The following is a 21,741-nucleotide window of genomic DNA, read 5'->3' as shown; positions in this document are numbered from 1 at the left end:
CATTTTTTTCTCTATACTTTCATGTCTGTATTCTACCTTGTGACCAGAAAATAGGGAATTTTTATTGTTGCTGTTGTTGTTTAATGAAGATGTGAACATGTCAGCCTATTCAGTGGTTCTATTTTAGTCTGCCATCTAATTACCAAATAATTTCCTGAAGACTCAAGGCGCCTCACAGGAAATCTATAGATGGCCAACTACCCAACTTGGGTAAGTCACACTCTTTCCCATCATCAATCAATGTCTTCATTCCTTGATTTCCAATACCTATTATTTTCCTGACTCTGTTCTTAAACCCATTCTAGATGAAAGCCATCTCATCTTTGTCCAGCTCTCACTTGATCAATGTTCCCCAGGAGTGGTTTATCTCTAGTTGAAACATGCCATCTGTTTTTCCCAAAGATAATAGCCAAAATTCATTCATTTCTGCTTATTTCTTCTGATTGATGGGTATTTCGACACGTAATTTTGTTCCTGTGTCCCTCCAGTCTTTTAGTCTTTTTGCAGAAGTCTTGCTGTTTCTTCTTTCGCTGTGTTCCTGGGTGTCAAAATAGATAAGGAGAGAGTATCATATGCCTGATGAAATATGAATCACACTATCTACCAGAGGCTCAGATAAAAGAGAAAATGGTATCTAGAACCTACTTCAGCATGCAGACCAATTTGATCTATGAAAGAGAACTTTTAAAAAAAGTCTAGCTCTCTGGTTTGAGAAATTTGTTAAATCATCCAATTTCCTTTCTCAGCTTTAGATCACGAAGCTTTAGCTAGGCTGTCAGTGGGTGGGCTTGAGACCAGTTCTCATTACCCAGCACTGACTGACCTCAAATTCATGGCAGCCCTCCTGCCTCAGTTACTGAACTGATGGCATTAAAAATTCACCATCATGCTCTAATTGAGAACTCAATTTTAGCTTGATTCTTAAAGTTAGCACACAGGCCTGTAGGTTTTATTATGGTTGTTTCATACATACGTGTCATGACATTTTCTTCTTATTCAGCCATTTTGCCCTTCCCTCTACTTCCTTCCTACTGATCCTCTTCCTTCTAAACCGTCCCATTTTATGCCTTCATGCCATGTGTTTCATTATTGTTTCTCTCTACCTTAAAATCTCTAAATCTCTTCCTCCCCTCTCATGATCCTCTTTCTATTTTTATACCCTAAACACACACACACACACACACACACACACACACACACACACACACACACACACATCTTAACACATCTATATTCCACATGTGAGAGAATATATTTGTGATTTTTGGCTTATTTCACATTTGATTTTCTTTTTGTGATATGTGGTCTCTCTTCCTACCCTAGGCTGCACATGAGCTCACAGTCCTCTGACATCAGCTTCTTGGGTGCTGCATGTACCATGATTCCTTGGCTTGAAGACAGAAAATTTTAGTTACAAAAAAGGGGGATTTAGGAGGTTTCCACCTGTCAGCAAAGCTGAAAGCCTGTCTCCAGGAGCACTGACACACCTGAGAGCAGAGGTAAAACCACACTTCTGCTCTGAGGGACCAGTCTGGAACCCTCAGGACAAAGGAACCAAGGAGCAATCTGGGACAGGATACCTGCAATTTCAGCCTGAGCCTAGAGCAGAACCATAGTTCCCTGTACCCAGATCCTGTCAGGAGAAAAATGAACTCTCAGAAGTGCTGACAATCCTGAGAGCACAGGTGAGAACACCACATCTACTTACATTCCTGGCCCAAGAGCCACCTGCCTGGAGAACTCTGGACACAGGAACTGAGGAGCAGTCTAAAATAGTGCAGTATCTGCCTGCACCCAGATCTGACCCTGTGACACAGCTCTCTGTCCCCAGAACCCGCTGGGAGAAAGCCTGTCTTCAGTCCCAGTTATTCTGCAGCCAATCAGCCACCCAGCTCTCCCCATATCCTATTGCTGTCTGAGCCAACCAAGGTAGGGCCTCCAGCACACAGAACTTCCAGCAAGCTGTCTCCCACAATTGTTTCTGGATGTAGCTTTTTAGCTGGATGAAGATGTATAATTACTATAGCTATACACATACACAACATTCATATTCACACACTGCTGATCCCAGGCTGAATATTTTGTCTTTTGAGTTTGAAATAGCTTTCTCAGTGCACCATCCAGATAATTCTGAGTCCCTGACATAATAGTCCCTCTCTATTACATGCTAACCACAATCCACTGAGAGGCATACTTAAAGGAAAGAAGCTCCACTATTGTGTTCCAATCATTTGAAATAAAGCTTGGTGTGATAGTAAACATTTGGCAGTATTTGAATATCACTCACAGGAATGATTTGCATCTGTCTTCCAAGCATGCTAGTAATTCTGTAAACAGAGAGCAAGTCTCTATCTCATCCCTGATGTAGTCTTGGAGTATACGATGTTGTCTATAAACAGAACATTGCTGAAGATTACATTGCTGAAAGTTAAATACACAAGAGCAAGGTCTATCACTGGCCTCCCACAAATTGCAGTTTAGTGGGAAGACTATTACAGATTTTTTTATCCTATGTGAGAAATGCAATGAGGTACAGAAGCAGAAGACAAGAAAAACAGACTGAAGGTCGATTTTATGCCTTCTAGATGGCAGTTAAACAAAAATACACGATGGAGGAAATAGTCATTGTCACTCTTGGTCATGTGAGCAGTACCTAAACCTAAGAAAGGAGTTGGTGACCAAGAAGTCAGAGCCTCCAGGAGACAGAGCCTTAAACCAAGGGACAGATCGCTGAGCTCAGGACAGAGACATTGAAGTTCATCTCTGATTCTGTATCTTTGGTTACTGTGATGGTTTGTGTATGCTTGTCCCAGAGAGTGGCACTATTAGAAGGTGTGGCCTCGTTTGAGTAGGTGTCACTATGAGCATGGGCTTAAGACCCTCATCCTAGCTACCTGGAAGTCAATATTCTGAGCAGCCTTCAGATGAAGATGTAGAACTCTCAGCTCCTCCTGCACCATGCCTGCCTTGATGCTGCTGTATTCCTGCCTTGAAGATAATGGACTAAACTTCTGAACCTCTAAGCCAGACCCAATTAAATGTTGTCCATATAAGAGTTATAAGAGTTGCCTTGGGCATGGTGTTGGTTCACAGCAGTAAAGCCCTAACTAAGACAGAAGTTGGTACCAGAAGTGGAGTATTGCTGTGTTAGGCATGACTATGCTTTTGCTTGAAAGAATGTGGGTTTAAGGTCTTTAGACTTGGACAGCAGTGGAATGCTTTAAGTGGGGCTTCATTGGCTATCCTAGTATAAATATGGAAGATTTTTTGCTGAGAGTGATTTGAAATGTGAAGACCCGGCCTAAGATGTTTCAGTGGAGAAGAATTTCAGTATGTGGCCTAGAGGCTGTTTTGTGGTATTTTGGTGAAGAATGTGGCTGCTTTTTTCCCTTGTCTGAAGACGCTACATGAGGTTAAGGTAAACAGATTTACAACAAAGGAAGTCTCAATAGAGCCCAGCAGAGACTTTGTTCTCTGTGAACAAGCATAGCAAGCTTAGAAAGCAAATATAAAATACATGGTTTGAGTTTAAAGGAGCACCAGGAAGTGAAATGGAGCTGAATCCTGTGTTCTAGGGGATAGCAGATTAAGGGAGTGAGACTTTGGGGCAAGATCTTACCCAGCTACCTTTAGATCTAGGCATGGTAGCGCACACCTTTAATCCCAGGCATGCAGATCTCTGATTTCAAGGTCAATCTACAGACCAAGATCCAGGACAGCCAAGCTTAGGCAATGAAGGAGTTGGAAAACAGAAAACTAGACATAATGTAATAGAACAAAGATCGTACAAGCAGTAGGACTTGGCAGCTTCAGTCATGTGTCTCTGGCTTTAGAGTGAAAAATAGAAGCGACTACTGGGACAATTGATGCTGGTTAGCTAGAGCCAAGAAATTAGCAGGGATTAAGAAGAGAGCAGCATCACTTAGGTGAAATCTTCTGGGAAGTGTTGTCCAAGAGCACATAGAAGCTATGTTCCAGAGATAGCCAAAGTTGTACCTCGTGCTACAGGTGTACTTGGTAGTGTGTAAGAGTCACCCAGATGGTACTGGTTTTGAAGGCACAAAGGGATCATGTGCCTTGTGCCTGTGGCTTGGCATGTGAGAGGCCATGGAAGGTATAGCCTCAGTTGTGGTTGGCGGCCCAGGACTGAAAAAGTCAGGCAAAGAAGTTGAGGCATGGCACCCTGAAGAGAGCCTATGAGAGGCTATTGGTGAAGTCTAGTTGTTGCAGAAGACCCCAGTATATTGGCGTTGACAGTACCATGGGATGATCAGCAGTGGCAGTGGAGTGGATCAACCAGAGCTTAGAGTGCTACAGGGCAGAGCTAGAGAAGTAACATCAGCCCTTTGGAAGAGCCCAGAAGATCATGTGTGCATTCCAGACATTGAAACATGATGATGTAACAATGAGGTAATCTTGGCTTCTCCAGAGCCATAGGATAGCTGCTGAAGAATGCTGTTAACCAGGTGTGGAAGCAGCCTAGGAAAAGAAGTTTGTTGCAGTCAACAAAGATGAAGACAGAGTTGGAGATCTGAAGACCACTGCGACATCAGGTACAGAGATACAGAGTTTGGAGTTTGCCCAACTTATTTCCTGTTGGGGATTGTAGTTAAGTGATTAGATGAATCTCAGAATAGACTGCTTTGGGGATTGTAGTTAAGTGATTAGATGAATCTCAGAATAGACTGAACTTTGGACTTTTAAGATTATTAAGACTGCTATAGACTATGGGGACTTTTGAAGTTTGACCAAATGTACTTTTTTTTTATTATGCTATGGCTAGATATGGCCTCATAGATGCATATGCTTAAACAAGCCTATTGGGGGCCAGGAAGGGGAATGTGATGGTTTGTATATGTTTGGCCCAGTACTATTAAAAGATGTGGCCTTGTTGGAGTAGGTGAGTCAATATGGGCATGGGCTTAAGACCTCATCTTAGCTATCTGGAAGTCAATATTCTGCGAGCAGCCTTTAGATGAAGATGTAGAACTATCAGCTCCTCTTGTACCATGCTGCCAGGGTGCTGCTATGTTCCCACCCTGATGATAATAGACTGAACCTCTGAACCTCTAAGCCAGTCCCAATTAAATGTTGCCCTTATAAGAGTTACCTTGGTCCTGGTGTGTGCTCACAGCAGTAAAACCCTAAGACATTCATTCTATGAGGGATGTTGCAGAAGTTGCATAATGCTTCCAAAACACAATAATTTCAAAACACAATAATTTCAGTTCAACACATTTGGTATTGTTTCAACACACACACACACACACACACACACACACACACACACACACACACACACACATCAAAAATAAATAGAAAGAAAAAGCAAAAAGAAGGAAATCTGGGCTAAGTTTCAGCATGCCAGAGGGGGAGCTGGCATTTTCTGACTTCAGCAATGCCCCTGAAAGTGTCCTTTTTTTATGTGGCACCCAGCTTCAATTATGATTCATTAGGCAGCTGGAGTCTGCTTCAGGGCCCCGTCTGCCAGTGCCCTGCTTCATGGGGAGTGTGCCTGCTGGCCAGTGACTTGCAGTGGAGACTCCCTTCCTAATCAGATGAGCACTCAGTGGCTTTTCTGCCTTTTGAAAGCAAACTCAGCTTTCACAAAGCCCTGGTTGAACCCTCTGTGGTTAATTAAATGGTTTTACCCTGCACTTTGTTCCAACTTCTCCTTATTCCAGGCCACTCCATGCCCTGCGTTCTTTCACAAGACATTTGCTATGTGTTTCTTGAACTGCTGGCCTAGGGGAGAGAAATCCACAGTACTTGAATTCCTATGGTAAAGAACAGGCTTAGTTTATTCACCAGCAGTTGTAGAATAAAGAAAAAGACACAATCCTTGAGCATCAATCAGCGGGCTTGCTATTTTGTGGAGGATATAAAAACATATGTGTCTGAAGCAATTATGATTTAGTACTAATTACTTTTTCTTATTTATAAGCCATCTCTCTCCTATTAAGCACACAGGAAAATTGATAGGTGGAGACAAGAAAATCAAATGGAAGCGGTTGATGATTAGGATGCAGGATGGAAGCAGTTCAGGGGAGCTTGGGACCATGGTTGCAGTAGTATGCACGGTTGCAGTAGTATGCAGTCCTTCTTTGTCCAGGCCTGTGTTCTTGGAACTTGCTGTGGAGTAAATGTAGTGGTGGTGGGGAACATCTGGATTATGGAATCCTTAGAAAATACAAAGCTGACAAAGAAGGAAAAAATTAACTAATACCTCACCTCCCTGAGGCAATGATTGACACACTTTTGATATACTTTCTTCCAGTCTACTTCGTCTGTGTACTTTCCACAAAGTTGAGATCATATAATTGATTCAGTTTTACACCTTGCTATTTCCACTTGGCCTTGTCTAAATATGTTGAATTATCCCTGACCTTTCTTTGGAAATTTGAATTTTAATGGCTGAACAGTTTTACTGTGTGGCTTTACCATAGTGTATTTTCTAGCCCCATGGTTAGTTAGGTTGTGTCGTTCTCAGTTCATTATTCTAAACTATACCAGAACCAATATCCAATGAAGTACAACACCTAAATCAGTGGTTCTCAACCTGTGGGTTGAGACCCTTTTGGGGTCAAACTACCATTATACAGGGTTGCTTAAGACCATTGGAAAACACAGATACATTATAATTCATAATGATAGTAAAGTTACATTTATGTGGTAGCAACAAAAATAATTTTATGGTTGGGGTTTACCACAGCATGAGGAGCTATCTAGATGAAATAGATGATTTTCTACATATATACCACATATCAAACTTAAATCAAGAGAAGGTAAACTATCTAAACAGACTGATATTCCCTAAATAAATACAAGTCATTAAAAACCACCTAACCAAAAAAAAAAAGTCAGATAGCTTTGGTTCAGAATTTTACCAGACCTTCAATGAAGAGCTAAGTCTTCAAACTATTCCATAAAATAGAAACAAAAGAACACTACTGAATTCACTCTACAAAGCCAAAATTACTCTGACACCTAAACCACACAAAAGACCCAACAAAGAAAGAGAACATCAGAACAATTCTTCTTATGAATATCGGTGCAAAAAATACTCAATAAAATTCTAGCTGACCAGATCCAAGAACACATCAAAACCATCATTCACCATGAACAAGTAGGCTTCATCCCAGGGATGCAAGGTTCATGCAATATACAAAAATCCATTAACATAATCCACTCTATAAACAAACTCAAAGAAAAACAATTGCATGACTATCTCATTAGATACAGAAAATGCATTTGATAAAACACGACAGCCATTCATGTTAAAAATATTAGAGAGATCAGGAATTCAAGGCCCATACCTAAACATAATAAAAAGCAATATATAGCAAACCAATAGCCAATATCAAATAAAATGAAAGACATTGAATCAACCCACTAAAATTAGGGACAAGACAAGGATGCCCACACTCCCCATATCTATTCAATATAATACTTGAAGTTGGAGCCAGAATAAGACAACAAAAGGAGATCAAGGAGATACAAATTAGCAAAGAAGAATCAAAGTATCACTATTTGCAGATGATATGATAGAATACAGAAGGAACCCCAAAATTCCTACCAGAGAGCTTCTACAGCTGAAAAACAACGTTAGCAAAGTAGACAGATATAAAATTAACTCAAATATATCAGTAGCCTTCCTTTAGACAAATGATAAATAGACTGAGAAAGAAAATAGGGAAACAACACCCTTCACAATATTCACAAATAATATAAAATACATTGGGATAATTCTAACTAAATAAGTGAAAGATCTGTATAACAAGAACTTGAAGACTCTCAAAAAAATTGAAGAAGACCTCAAAAAATGGAGAGATGTCCCATGCTCATGGTTTGATAATATAGTAAAAATGGTCATCCTACCAAAAGCAATCTACAGATTCAACACAATCCCCATCAAAATTCCAACTCAATTTTCCAAAGACATAAAAGAGAAATTCTCAAATTCATCTGTAAAAACAAAATACCAAGAATAGCAAAAACAATTCTTAACAAGAAAAGAACTGTTGGGGATTCACAATCCCTGATCTCAAGCTATACTACAGAGCAATAGTGCTAAAAGCTGCATGGTATTTGTACAGAAACAGACACATTGATCAATAGAATAGAATTGAAGACACAGAAATAAAACCATACACTTAGGGACTTTTGATCTTTGACAAAGTAGCCAAAAATGTACAATGGCAAAAAGAAAGCATCTTCAATAAATGGTGCTGGTCTAACTGGCAGTCTGTATGTAGAAAAATGAAAATAGGTCCATATTTGTCACCTTGCAAAAAGCTCAAGTCCAAGTGGATCAAGACCCCACATAAAATCAGATACAATGAAACTAATGTAAGTGATAGTAGGAAAAAGCCTTGAACTCATGGAGGTAGAGGGGAGGTGTGAAGGGGGTAGGATTTCCTAACCAGAACTCCAATGGCTCAGGCTCTAAGATCAAGAATTGACAAATTGGACCTCATGAAACTGGAAAGCTTCTGTAAGGCAAAGGACATAGCCAATAGGACAAATCGACAACCTACAGTTTGGGGAAAAACTCTTCACTAATCCCACATCCAATAGAGGGCTAATATCCAAAATATATAAATAACTCAAGCAGCTAGCCTCCAAAAAATCAAACAACCCACTCAAAAAAATGGGGTATAGAACTAAATAGAGAATTCACAACAGAGGAATCTTAAATAACTGAGGAGCACTAAAAGAAATGTTCAAAGTCCTTAGTGATAATGTAATAAGTTAGCAAATCAATATGACCCTGAGATGCCATTTTATACCAATCAGAATGGCTAAGATAAAAAGTCAAGTGACAACACATGTTGGCGAGGATGTGGAGAAAGACAAACACTCCTATGTTGTTGGTGGGATTGCAAACTGGTACAACCAATCTGGAAATCAATCTGAAGGTTCTTCAGTAAATTGGAAATAAATCTACCTGAAGACCAAGCTATACCACTTTTGGGCATATACTCAAAAGATGCCCCACCATGCCACAGGGGCATATGCTCCACTATGTTCATAGAGGCCTTATTTGTGATAGCCAGAAGCTGGAAACAACACAGATGTCTCACAATGGAAGAATAGATACAGAAAATGTGGTTCATTTACACAATGGAATACTACTCAGCTATTAAAAATGAGGACATCATGAGTTTGCAGACAATTGGATAGAACTAGAAAATATCATCCACCACCAATAGAAAGACAGGATAGCAAGTTGAGAGATGGGATTGTCATTCCACAGTTAAAAACTCTGCTCCAGAATTGTTCCTGTCTAAAAGAACTATAGGGACAAAAATGGAGAAGAGACTGAGGGAATGGAAATCCCCAGCCCAACTTGGGATCCATCTCAAGAGGAGGCTCCAAGGCCTGACACTATAACTAATGCTGTGGTGTGCTTACAGACAGGAACCTAGCATGGCTGCATAACTAGATGCTAAACCATTTTTCTCTTGGGAGTTCAAGATTCTCCCTGCAGCAAGTTTGCAAAGTCCACACACAAGTGACCAAAGAGTTCCTGTCCCATAACTCATCTTGTCTATGTACAAAATATTTCATATATCACCGCATAGATAAAAGCTGATGACAGCAACCACTCTTCCTCGATCCCCCCACCAGTACAACTCATCATACGTATTTATAGCCAAACTCATTCCCAATTTGTTAAATATTGTGTGAGATCCCACTTAGGATATGACAAATCTTGGTAAGCTACAGAGTCCCTGGACACCTGGCAACTCTCTTGCTGTGGACTTTGATTACATCCACCCCCTGTGGTTACAGTCACAACTCCCAGTAATGTCCGCACAATAAACTCATATCATATCAATTGATAATGATATAAACTGGCCACCTATAAAAATTAATCCCGTATGAAATATTCATAACTCCCTGTGGCCATTTAATGCCACACAGATCCACGTTGTCCTTTTCTTCCTCTCTCTTGGTGTGTTCTCTCTCTCTCTCTCTCTCTCTCTCTCTCTCTCTCTCTCTCTCTCCCTCCCTCCCTCCCTGTATCTCTCTCTCTCCTTCCCTCCCTCCCTTCCTCCCTCCCTGTATCTCTCTCTCTGTCTCTCTGTCTCTCTCTCTGTCTCTGTCTCTCTCTCTTCCTCCCTCCCTCCTTCCCTCTCTCCTCTTCTCCCTTCAAAACTCTGTGCCCGCCTTACCTTTTCACTGCCCAATCACAGGACTTTCCTTGTCTTGTGCCTGCCTTCACCTGCATAAAGACAGCAATCTACACATGGATCAGGTCACAGAGAGGGAAGATCTACTGTGAGTAGCTTGCTGAAGCAGGATAGGGATAATGAGCAGCTGATGTCTCTCGGCTGAGGTGCAGGGGCTCCATGGGGAAGCTAGGACCAGGACACTTAGAGGTACTGTTACTGTGCCTCAGAGAATGTCCCCTCCTGTTTCTCCTTGGTTTCTAAGGTGCTGATTGTGAGAGAGTGTCCAGTACTCTGCATGTGGGGAGAAAGCTGGGTATCTAGCCATAACTGGTCCAGGTGCTGGGGGACAGGGTCATGTTCAATCAGCAGCTGAAATGTCTGGATTGTCTGGCTAATTGAATCCTCCACCTCCTCTACTCGGAGAGTGCAAACAAGGGTCCCCGTTCATCTCCAAGATGAGGTCCCCAGGATGGATGGCATTTCTGTTGTTGGGACTGGTGTGCATCTGGTTGACCTTTCACTTTCATGGTGGTGGCATAGTTAGAAGAAGCACTTTCCACAGACAAAGAGAAGCCATGTCTACGCTCGATGGTGGCAGGCATGGAGATGAGCGTGACAGAGTAGGGCCCTGGTCCTGTACAGATTCCGAAGACAGTCTTTCAAATATAGGTGCCAGCACCACCTAATCGTGGCACTTCTGTAGTAGAGTGCATCATGCTGTGCCAGGGATTATGCATCCCCATCCTTAATGATCACCTTGCAACTGATACAGGCAAAACACTCTGGGTGGCACTTAAACTCCCCAGTCACCATGACTGACCCTGTCATCAGTAGGGAGTACCCATGGCAGAATTCTCCAAACTTGGCCCAGTAGTCTTTGTGGCAGTACGTCCTTCTCATAGTGCCAAGTGGTGAGGGATTCCTGGCATTCTGAACACCTAAAGGGATCTCTGGAGGTGAAGTAAGCCTGGACAGACCAGTAATTCCCCCATCTTCTTCCCACACCCAGTAAACAGGCTCAGCTGCAAACCTGGGAGTGCCTCGGCTGGCTAAAGACCAGAACCATGACACCTTGGGTTACCCTGTGCTCACCTCTGCTTCCTAGGCAGCAGGAAAGAGAGGACTTCAGGCCCCTGCCTCTTTGGCAAATTCCCATAGGAGCACATGTCTAGTAGTCTCTTCCCCAATTCTCCAGAGCTCCATGACCCAGTTCCTGTCCTGACTTCCTTTGGTGATGAACAGCAATGTGGAAGTGTAAGCTGAATAAACCCTTTCTTCCCCAACTCGCTTCTTGGTCATGACGTTTGTGCAGGAATAGGAACCCTGACTAAGACAGGCATATCACTCCCACCATCATTTCAGTGAATTCAAACTCTACAGTTTGTGGTTGGCCACTTTGTCATATGAATTATTAAGACAAGGTTTGCTTCATATCTGTGCCTTTTCTGCCATGCAGTTTTTAAAATATTCAGAAGTATGTCAAGAACATTTTCTAGAAATAATGTTGATGGTCCTCCAGGCTGACATGACAGCTCACCATAGCTAGCAGAAAGCTATGTTTTCATTCATATAAGATGAGCATGGGTGAGTCTAGGTCTCACCTCTGAACCATAGCAGCAGCTTTTCTTGCATCATACGTTTTCACCCATTAGTAGGGTTCTTCAGCCACCACCTGTGTCAGCCCTGCATACTCATCCCCTCTTGCTCTGTGTTTGTGTGTGTGTGTGTGTGTACGTGTGCGTGTGTGCGTGTGCGTGTGTGTGTGTGTGTGTGTGTGTGTGTGTGTGTGTGTGTGTGTGCATATGTATGGAGGTCAGAGGTAGATGTTGGGTGACTTCCTCTCTATTTTATATTTATGAAACAATGTTTCTCACTTAACTTGCACCTCAGCTAGATTGTCTGGCCAACAAACCAGTAATTTGTTTCTCTTCTCCACCATGTTGAACACTGGAGTTACAGTTGCAACTTGCCATGCCTAGCTTTAACATGGGTGCTGGGGATCCAAACTCAGGTCTGCATGATTGTACTGAATCACCTCTCTATCTCTTAAACCTGTTTTTCAGGAAATTGAAGATTGCAGAGTATGATGCATTCAGTCATATCAATGAGCTGCTCTTACGCTGCCAAGGTTCCCAGGAGGTCCTACTGTGCTGCACCACATTATCTATTTTCTCTTATGGTGTAGACTTAATATATTCTTGCATTCATGTAACAAAAACAATACATTTGTTTCTGAGATAGTCATAATTCCCATGTAGTTACACAAAAATAGCAACAATATTCTCTACCTGTTACCCAAATGGCAGCATCTTAAGCGTCCATACTACAGCATCATAGCCAAAAGTCACATGGATAAAACTTAAAAAGTATGGTAACTCAAAAACTTGTACTGGCCTTCATACATATCTGAATATCATATACGTTTTATATATTATACAGTTTATAATACATAAATTTATAATATATTTATACAATATAATAGATAATATACTATAAGATTTTAAATATAATATTTATTTATTTTTACAGTCCTTGCCCTAAATTCTCCATTGGGGTCCCCATTGCTAAGTCCAACGTTTAGCTGCATACATCTGCATCTGTATTAGTCAGGCTCTAGTAGAGCCTCTCAGGGGACAACTATACCAAGCTCCTGTCAGTAAGCACTTCTTGACATCAGCAAAAGTGTCTGGGTTTGGTGTCAGCAGGTGGGATGGATCCCTAGGTGGAACAGCTTCTGGAAGGCCTTTGCCATCCAGGCTCTGCTTCAATCTTTGTCCCTATATTTCCTCTCGACAAGAGTAATTCTGGATTAATATTTTTGAGGTGGGTGGGTGACCTCACCCCTCAACTGGGAGCCAAACCTATCCACTGGATGTGGTCTCTACAGGTTCTTTCTCCTCTTTGTTGGGTATTATGGCTAATGTCCTGCCTATTGAGTCCTAGGAACCTCCTATGTCCCTGGCATCTGGGACAATTTAGTGGATACCCTCAGTTCCCCTTTCCCCACTGCTATACCCCTCCATTCAAAATCATGGCCCTCTGTACTTGTCCCCCATCTCCTCCCATATCTGAACTGTTCCCCCTTTCCTCCCCTCCTCTTTTTCCTCCCAGCTCCCTCTCTCCCTCTACTTCCCAGAGATTTTTTTCTTCCCCCTTCTGAGTAGGACTATAGCATCCACACTTTGGTGTGATCTTTTTTCTTCTTGGGTTTCATATGGTCTGTGAGTTGTATTGACAGTATTCCAAGCTTCTTTCTGGTTAATATCCACTTACCAGTGAGTAGATACCATGTGTGTTCTTTTGAGACTGGGTTATCTCAACCAGGATGATATTGTCCAGTTCCATCCTTTCACCTGAAAATTTCATGAAATCATTGTTTTTAATAGCTGAGTAGTATTCCACTGTGTAAATGTAGCACATTTTCTGTATCCATTCCTCCATTGAGGGACATATGGGTTCTTTACAGCTTCTGGCTATTATAAATGAGACTGTATCCATTGCCTTACAAAAGCTTTGCAATTTTATGAGGTCCCATTTGTTGATTCTTGAACTTAGAGCATAAGCCATTGGTGTTCTGTTCAGGAAATTTTCCCCTGTGCCAATGAGTTGGAGGTTCTTTCCCACTTTCTCTTCTATTAGTTTCAGTATATCTGGTTTTATGTGGAGGTCCTTGATCTACTTGAACTTGAGCTTTGTACAAGGAGACAAGAATGGATCAATTTGCATTCTTCTACATGCTGACCTCCAGTTGAACCAGGACCATTTTTTGAAAATGCTGTCTTTTTTCCAAAGGATAACTTTGGCACCTTTGTCAAAGATCAAGTGACCAAAGTTGTGTGAGTTCATTTCTGGGTCTTCGATTCTAGTCCATTGATCTAGGTGCCTGTTTTTCTACCAAAACCATACAGTCTTTAATCACTATTGCTTGGTAGTATAGCTTGAGGTCAGGAATGGTGATTCCCCCAGAAGTCCTCTTATTGTTGAGAATGGTTTTTTATATCCTGGAGTTTTGTTAATCCAGATAAATTTGAGAATTGTTCTTCTATCTCTGTGAAGAATTGAGTTGGAATTTTGATGGGAATTGCATTGAATCTATAGATTGTTTTTGGTAAAATGGCCATTTTATTATGTTAATCCTGAAGATCCAGGAGGGTGGGAGATCTTTCCTTCATCTGAGGTCTTCTTCAATTTCTTTCTTCAGAGAAGTGAAGTTGTTCTCATAGAGATCTTTCACTTGCTTGGTTAGCAGCACACCAAAATAGTTCATATTATTTGTGACTATTGTAAAGGGTATTATTTCCCTAATTTCTTTCTCAGCCTATTGATCCTTTGAATAGAGAGAAGCTACTGATTTGTTTGAGTTAATTTTATATCCAGCCACTTTGCTGAAGTTGTTTATCAGCTATAGAAGTTCTCTGGTGGATGTTTTTGGCTCACTTATCATATCATAAGCAAATACTGATATCTTGACTTCCTCCTTTCCAATTTGTATGCATTTGATCTCCATTTGTTTCCTAATTGCTCTGGCTAGAATTTCAAGTACTATATTGGATAGATAGGGGAAGAGTGAACAGCTTTGACTTGTCCCTGATTTTAGTGGGGTTGATTCAAATTTCTATTTAGTTTGATGTTGGCTATTGGCTTGCTGTATATTGCTTTTATTATATTTAGTTATGGACCTTGAATTCCTGATCTCTCCAATATTTTTAGCATGAAGGGGTGTTGTATTTTGTCAAAGGCTTTTTCAGCATTGAATGAGATGATCATTTGGGTTTTTTTTCTTTGAGTTTGTTTTCATAGTGGATTAAGTTGATGGATTCCCATGTATTGAACCATCCCTGTGTCCCTGAGATAAATACTGCTTGATCATGGTGAATGATCATTTTGATGTGTTCTCGGATTTGGTTTGCAAGAATTTTATTGAGTTTTTTTGCATCAATATTCATAAGGGAAATTGGTCTGAAATTCTCTCTTTGTTGGGTCTTTGTGTGGTTTAGGTATAAGTGTTAAGTGTGGCTTCATAGAATGTATTGGGTAGTGTTCCTTCTATTTCTATTTCATGAAATAGTTTGAGAAGTATTGGTATTAGGTCTTCTTTGAAGGTCTGATAAAATTCTGTACTAAACTATCTGGGTCTGGGGATTTTTTGGTTGGGAAACTTTTAATGACTGCTTCTATTTCCTTAGGGGTTATGGGACTGCTTAGATGATTTATCTAATCCTGATTTAGCTTTAGTGGTACCTGGTATCACTCTAGATTTTTCAGTTTTGTTGAGTATAAACTTTTCCAGTAAGATCTGATAATTTTTTTAATTTCTTCACTTTCTGTTATTAAGTTTACTTTTTTGTTTCTGATTTTGTTAATTTGGATACTGCCTCTGTGCTCTCTGGTTAGTCTGGCTGAGGGTATATTTATCTTGTGATTTTCTCAAAGAACCAGCTCCTGGTTTTGTTGATTCTTTGTATAGTTCTCTTTGTTTCTACTTGTTTGATTTAAACCCTTCTTCTAACATCTTGGTTGCATTTGCTTGTTTTTGTTCTAAAGCTTTCAGAGTGCTGTTAAGCTGCTAGTGTATGCTCTCTCCCAATTTCTTTATGGAAGCATTCAGAGCTATGAGTTTTCCTCTTAGCAGTGATTTCATTGTATTCCATAAGATTGGGTATGGTCTCCCTTCATTTTTGTTAAATACTAAAAAGTCTTTAATTTCTTTATTTATTCCCTAAGTCATCATTGAATAGATAGTTGTTCAGCTCCAATGTGTACGTGGACTTCCTGTCATTTTTGTTGTTGTTAAAAACCAGCCTTAGTCTGTGATGATCTCATAGGATGCATGGAGTTATTTCAATCTTCTAGTATTGGTTGAGGCTTGTTTTTTGTCTGATTATATGGTTAACTTTGGAGAAGGTACCATGAGGTGCTGAGAAGAAACTATATTCTTTTGTTTTATGATGAAATGTTCTATAGATATCTGTTAAATCCATTTGGTTCATAACTTCTGTTTGTTTCACTGTGTCTCTGTTCAGTTTCTGTTTCTATGACGTGTCTATTGGTAAGAGTGGTCTATTAATGTTTTCTACTATTATTATTGTGTGATATTAAATGCATGCTTTGAGCTTCATTTATGTTTCTTCTACAAAGGTGGGTGTCCTTGCATTTGGAACAGAGATGTTCAGAATTGAAAGTTTCTCTTGGTAGATTTTTCCTTTCATGAGTATGTAGTGTTCTTCCCCGTCTTGGGTTGATAACTTTTGGTTGAAAGTCGATTTTATTCGATATTTTAATGGCTACTCCAGCTTGTTTCTTGGGACCATTTGCTTGGAAAATTGTTCTCCAGCCTTTTACTCTGAGGTAGAGACTGTCTTTGTCACTGAGGTGTGTTTCCAGTATGCAGCAAAATGCTGGCTCCTGTTTATCTATCGAGCCTGTTAGTCTATGTCTTTTTATTGGGGAATTGAGTCCACTGATATTTAGAGATGTTAAGGGCCAATGGTTGTTGCTTCCTGTTATTTTTGTTGTTAGAAGTTGAATTATGTTGTGTGGTTCTTTTCTTTTGGGTTTGTTGTGAGACTAGTTTCTTGCTTTTTCTTGGGTGTAATTTCCCTCCTTGGAGTTTTCCTTCTATTATTCTCTGTAGAGTTGGATTCGTAGAAAGATATTGTTTACTTTTGGTTTTGTCATGGAATACTTTGGTTTCTCCCTCTATGTAATTGAGAGTTTTGCTGGGTATAGTAGCTTGGCCTGGCATTTTTGTTCTCTTAGGGTCTGTATGACATCTGCCCAAGATCTTCTGGTGTTTAGATTTTCTGTTGAGAAGTCTGGTATACCTTTTTCGTTACTGCTTTCAATATTCTTTGTTTTGTGCATTTGGTGTTTTAATTATTATGTAACGGGAGGAATTTCTTTTCTGGGTCCATTTTGCTGCTCTGTAGGCTTCTTGTAGGTTTATGGACATCTCTGTCTTTATGTTAGGGAAGTTTTCTTCTGTAATTATGTTGAAGATGTTTGCTGGCCCTTTGAGTTGGGAATCTTCATGCTCTTCTATAGCTATTATTCTTAGGTTTGTTCTTTCTCTTGTGTCCTGGATTTCTTGAATATTTTGAGTTAGGAGCTTTTTGATTTTTGTCTTTTCTTTGACTGTGTCAGTGTCTTCTAAAGTATCTACTATGCCTGAGATTCTCTCTTCTATCTCTTGTATTCTGTTGGTGATGCTTGCATTTGTGACTATTGTTCTCTTTCCTATGTTTTCTTTCTCCAGGATTGTCTCCCTTTGTGTGTGTGCGTGCGTGTGTGTGTGTGTGTGTGTGTGTGTGTGTGTGTGTGTGTGTGTGTTTTAATGTTTCTATTTCCATTTTTCTATTTTCTTTAAAAGATTTATTTGTTTCCTTTTTAAGGGCTTCTACTCGTTTATCTGTGTTCTGTGTTTCTTTAAGGGAGTTATTTATGTCCTTCTTAAATTCCTTTATCATATTCATGAGATGGGATTTTAGATCTGAATCTTGCTTTTTAGGTCTGTTCAGGTATCTTGGGCTTGGTGTGATGAAAGAACTGGGCTCTGATGTTATCAAGTAACATTGGTTTCTGTTCCTTATGGTGTTGTGTTTGCCTCTGGACATCTGATTATCTCTAGTGCTAACTACCCTTGCTGCCTCTGACTAGAACCTGTCACTGCTCAGATCTTGGTTGTGTCAGAACTACTGGGAATCTAGCTGTCTCTGTGATCCTGTTATTCTGAGATAACTATGATCCTAAGATCTTGGGTGTGGCAGAATTCCTGGAAGTCAAGCTGCCTCAGGGATCCTGAGATGCTGGTGTGTCAGAGCTCTTGGGAGTCAAATTTTCTCTGGGTGTTGCAGGAGTGGGTGAGGATCCAGAGCCCTGGGTCTGCTCTGGCCACAGGTACAAGCCATATGGAACCCATGCTTCTGGCTGGGTGGGGGTTCCTGCTTCCCTGGTTCCTGTGGGTGTTTAAAATTTATAAAGCAGCAATAATTATATGGTGAAGCTTCAATATAAAATGAATAATACATTTTTCCAACTTCTGTTCATAGGTAGTATGTGGTATATCTAACTGCTTCTTGTGAATAAAATAAATTTGATTAAAAGTTCAAACTTTTTAAGATTTCTTTTCCCATTAGTGTAAGTTGGAATTCTCTACCTGCTATTGATGTCCCACAAGCTCTTGCCCTGTCAGGCTAATCCTAGCAGGTCCTTTGAGTAGCCTTTGGGGTTACTCTGCTATCTGGGAAATCCTCTAAATGGGTCTAGATGATTCCCGTATGCCTTTCATATCAAGGGAAATCTGCAGCCCTCTGGAAAGTACTGGCTCCCTTTTTCTTAACCTGGATGAAGTTTCTATTTCCATTTTTATTTCTTTATTTACCGGATAAATTGTGGATGGCTCTAATAATTTTCTGAATGGAAGAGTAACTCTTAGCAGGGTAAGAGTGTTGGAATAAATTGCTTGCCTCTTTTCCTCTGCGATATAACTCTTGGGCAGACTCCTAATTAATTGCTTTACTCTGAGCAGTGCTAGCCCAGGAACATCCTACCATGCATTATGGGTTCAATGTGTGATGTTGGTAAGCTTCAAAGAACGGGGAAATTGGTAAGAAGAAGACTGGGTGTGTGCATATATAGAGACCCCATGTTTTAGGATATTGAATGGGCATTTTGGATCAGAAAAAAAATGATTTTTCAGCACATTTAATCAATTTCAGTGGTGCGTCTGACACTTTTTAGCAGTGTTTTCTAGATTTGCTGACTCCTGTCCTGCTCAAGCACATTGTAACAGAAGCTGCTGCTTGTGCAGCCCTTGACCCTGTGTCAAGACCCTGGCTATGCCTAGAAGTCTGAGAGGAAAGATGGAAGGTTGTACATTAGACACAATTCTTTGAGCTGTAGAAAAGTAAACTCTGTCTGGGCTCCATATCCTGAAAATGACCTCCAGAAAAGCTGTACCATTGTGGCATCAAGTGACAATGTCAGTCTCTTGGTTTAGCATTTTAGATACTATCTGTCGATATTAATGATATCCTTGCCTACTGGGATTCTTCTTCTGAAAGCAGAGTATATCTTAGCCAGAGGAAGGGTGAGGTGATACACCTACCAGCAGTGAATCCTAGTGATGCCATCCATGGGCACAGATTTAGCATCTTCCATTGCCACATGTGTTAAGTTTGGGAACTCATATGTCTCCTGGGAGACTTTCAGGACCTTGAAGTAAAATATAGGAGCCTAGGACAGGAGCAGGCACACAGTAGGCACTGGGACAAAATTAATTCCAATCCTTACTGTGGCTTTGAGAGTCCCAACTTGCCACAGTGTATGAGGATCGGAATCAGAGGAAGTTTTCTACCAGGCATATGCCTCAGTTTTCATTGCCCTAGGTCATTGATGAGCAGATGTATTTAATATTGGTTTTGCCACTTCTAGTAGGAAAATAACTCCCTCTTTTCGTCCCAAAGAAATTCATGACCTACTCACAGAAACCTACAGAGATTTACTTACGAAGCAAAATAAATACCACAAATATGATTGCAGTAAGGAGAGATGATCTTGGATTAGTAAACTGGGCCCTCCAAGGTATCATAAAAACCCTCAGAGGAGGTAGGGAGAGCAAAACTTTGTACCAAGAGAGATTGGAAATAGGGTTGTGGTTGCAAGCAAAGAATACCACCAGCTACTGGAAACTGGGAGAAACAGGAATATGGTCTTTCTACAGTCTCTGGAGGAAGGGGTTCTTCCTCAAGTCAGAGTAAGTCTGGGCTCCAAGCCTGAAGAACCTGGAGGAACTACCTTTGTCTTGTTTAAAAGGAACCAAGCTATGGGGATTTGTTATAGAGGCCACAGGAAACTAATATATCACTTAACTATTTGTTGAAATTATTACTGTGGCCATAATAACTGTTTAATTATTGTTCTTTGCTTGTAATGTAGTTTCTCTTATTTTCCTGATTCTATTGAGGTAAATATTATGTAAAATTAAGAAAGCTTTGATTGAAGTTATCAGTAGCAAATTTTGTAGCCTTTTATTTGTATTTACCAAGCAATGAAGAACCATTTTGCTTAATATTAATCTTCTCATGAGTTTTATGGAACTTTGGTATAAGTTCAAATTCTAATGCTTATCTCTATTTTGATCCTTAGTAAAGAATAAGGATGTAGAATATTGTAGATCTGAAGGGTAGGTTAAAAATCTATTTTATTTTTCTTAAAGTAAGTTGTTTAATCATACACATCATCATCATCATCATCATCATCATCATCATCATCATCATCATCCATTAATGATGACTCTTTCCTGGACTGCTAAAGTAGGCATTCTCAGATGATCTTTGGTGAAAGGGACCTTATGAACATTTTTTAGGTCAGGTGAAATCTAGGAGTAGATCTTCCCATTGACTCACTTTAAGATGTTAGGGAATCCTCTATTTGCATGGGGAAGGACTTCAGGTGTTGTCCCTGTGTGACTTATTGTCATGTCCTCCTAGTGGGACCTGATTGGGAACTGGTTCGAACTCCTGCCCTTCTCAATTATGTGATTTATTGGGGTCCTGAACTTGCTACAAACTTACCAGTTCTTCAGTCTGATGGCCTGGTCCACTGCCGCACACCTATCTTCCACTTTTCTAGGACAACTGTCTAGAATGTTCTAAGGCATGGAGTTGGGGTGGATTGTGACTACAAAGGCATGCCACTGGCCTTGCCTGACTTTATAAAGATCACATAGAGGGTCTCTGTGGAGAACTAGGCCTTTTCTCCTGGCAAAACCTACATATTCTCTAGAGTCTCACATTTTTGTTAGCAATGATCTGGATATCTCTATAAACAGTGAATGAGAGGACTATGAGCCTCATAGTGATCCCAGGAGAAATGCAAGGTTAGGTTCTCCCCACTCTGGTCCCAACATTTGAGCAATAAGAAACCTCACTTCCTGGGTGTCTCTGATTAAAGATGCTGGGATAGTTTGTATATCCTCAGCCCAAGTGGCACTATTAGAAGGTATGGCCCTGTTGAGTAGGTTTGGTTTTGTTGGAGTAGGTATGTCACTGTGGCTTTAAGACCCTCATCCTAGCTGCCCAGAAGTCAGTATTCTGCTAGCAGTCTTCAGGTGAAGAAGTCCCAGTTCCTGCTGCACCATGCCTGCCCGGACACTACCATGTTCCTCCCTTAATGATACTGAATTAAACCTCTGAACCTGTAAACCAGTCCCAATTAAATGTTGTCCTTTATAAGACTTGCCTTGGTCATGGTGTCTGTTCACAGAAGTAAAACCCTGAGACAGAAGTTTAGACATTGATGATTTGTTGGCCCTGACCAGCAGCCCTGGTACCTTGCTGGGAGGAAGGCAAGGTGCAGGTGTGAGGCTCACAGCCTCCGAATGAACGATGGTCCTGACATTCAAGGAGCTTGGAACCTGACTCAGAGGTGGGGTGTGGACAAACATGCCAGAACCGTAGATACCTCTCCATAGCTGGCCGATCATCATGTCAGACCAATGGGGAAAAGCTGGGAACCATGTTCATTCTTCCCAGAAGTGAAGGAAGGAAGTGTGTCTGAAAGA

The 21,741-nt window shown here is 40.6% G+C and overlaps 1 long non-coding RNA gene and 1 pseudogene across 1 annotated transcript; both read right to left on the bottom strand.

Annotated features, from left to right (window-relative positions):
• Positions 1-105: 105 nt before the first annotated feature.
• On the bottom strand, positions 106-2,448 carry LOC134479601 (uncharacterized). The gene is made up of 2 exons (XR_010053141.1): positions 2,288-2,448; positions 106-538 (listed from the first exon to the last, which is right to left on the bottom strand). It is a non-coding gene; the product is annotated as an uncharacterized LOC134479601 (long non-coding RNA).
• Positions 2,449-10,246: 7,798 nt separating this feature from the next.
• Limk2-ps1 (LIM domain kinase 2, pseudogene 1) lies at positions 10,247-11,344 on the bottom strand (annotated as a pseudogene).
• Between the last annotated feature and the right edge of the window lie 10,397 nt (positions 11,345-21,741).

This window comes from Rattus norvegicus, chromosome 7, assembly GCF_036323735.1.
Source record: "Rattus norvegicus strain BN/NHsdMcwi chromosome 7, GRCr8, whole genome shotgun sequence".
Classification (NCBI taxonomy): Eukaryota; Metazoa; Chordata; class Mammalia; order Rodentia; family Muridae; genus Rattus; species Rattus norvegicus.
Note: the sequence above shows the minus strand (reverse complement) of the source record. Positions and strands in the feature narration are given on the sequence as shown.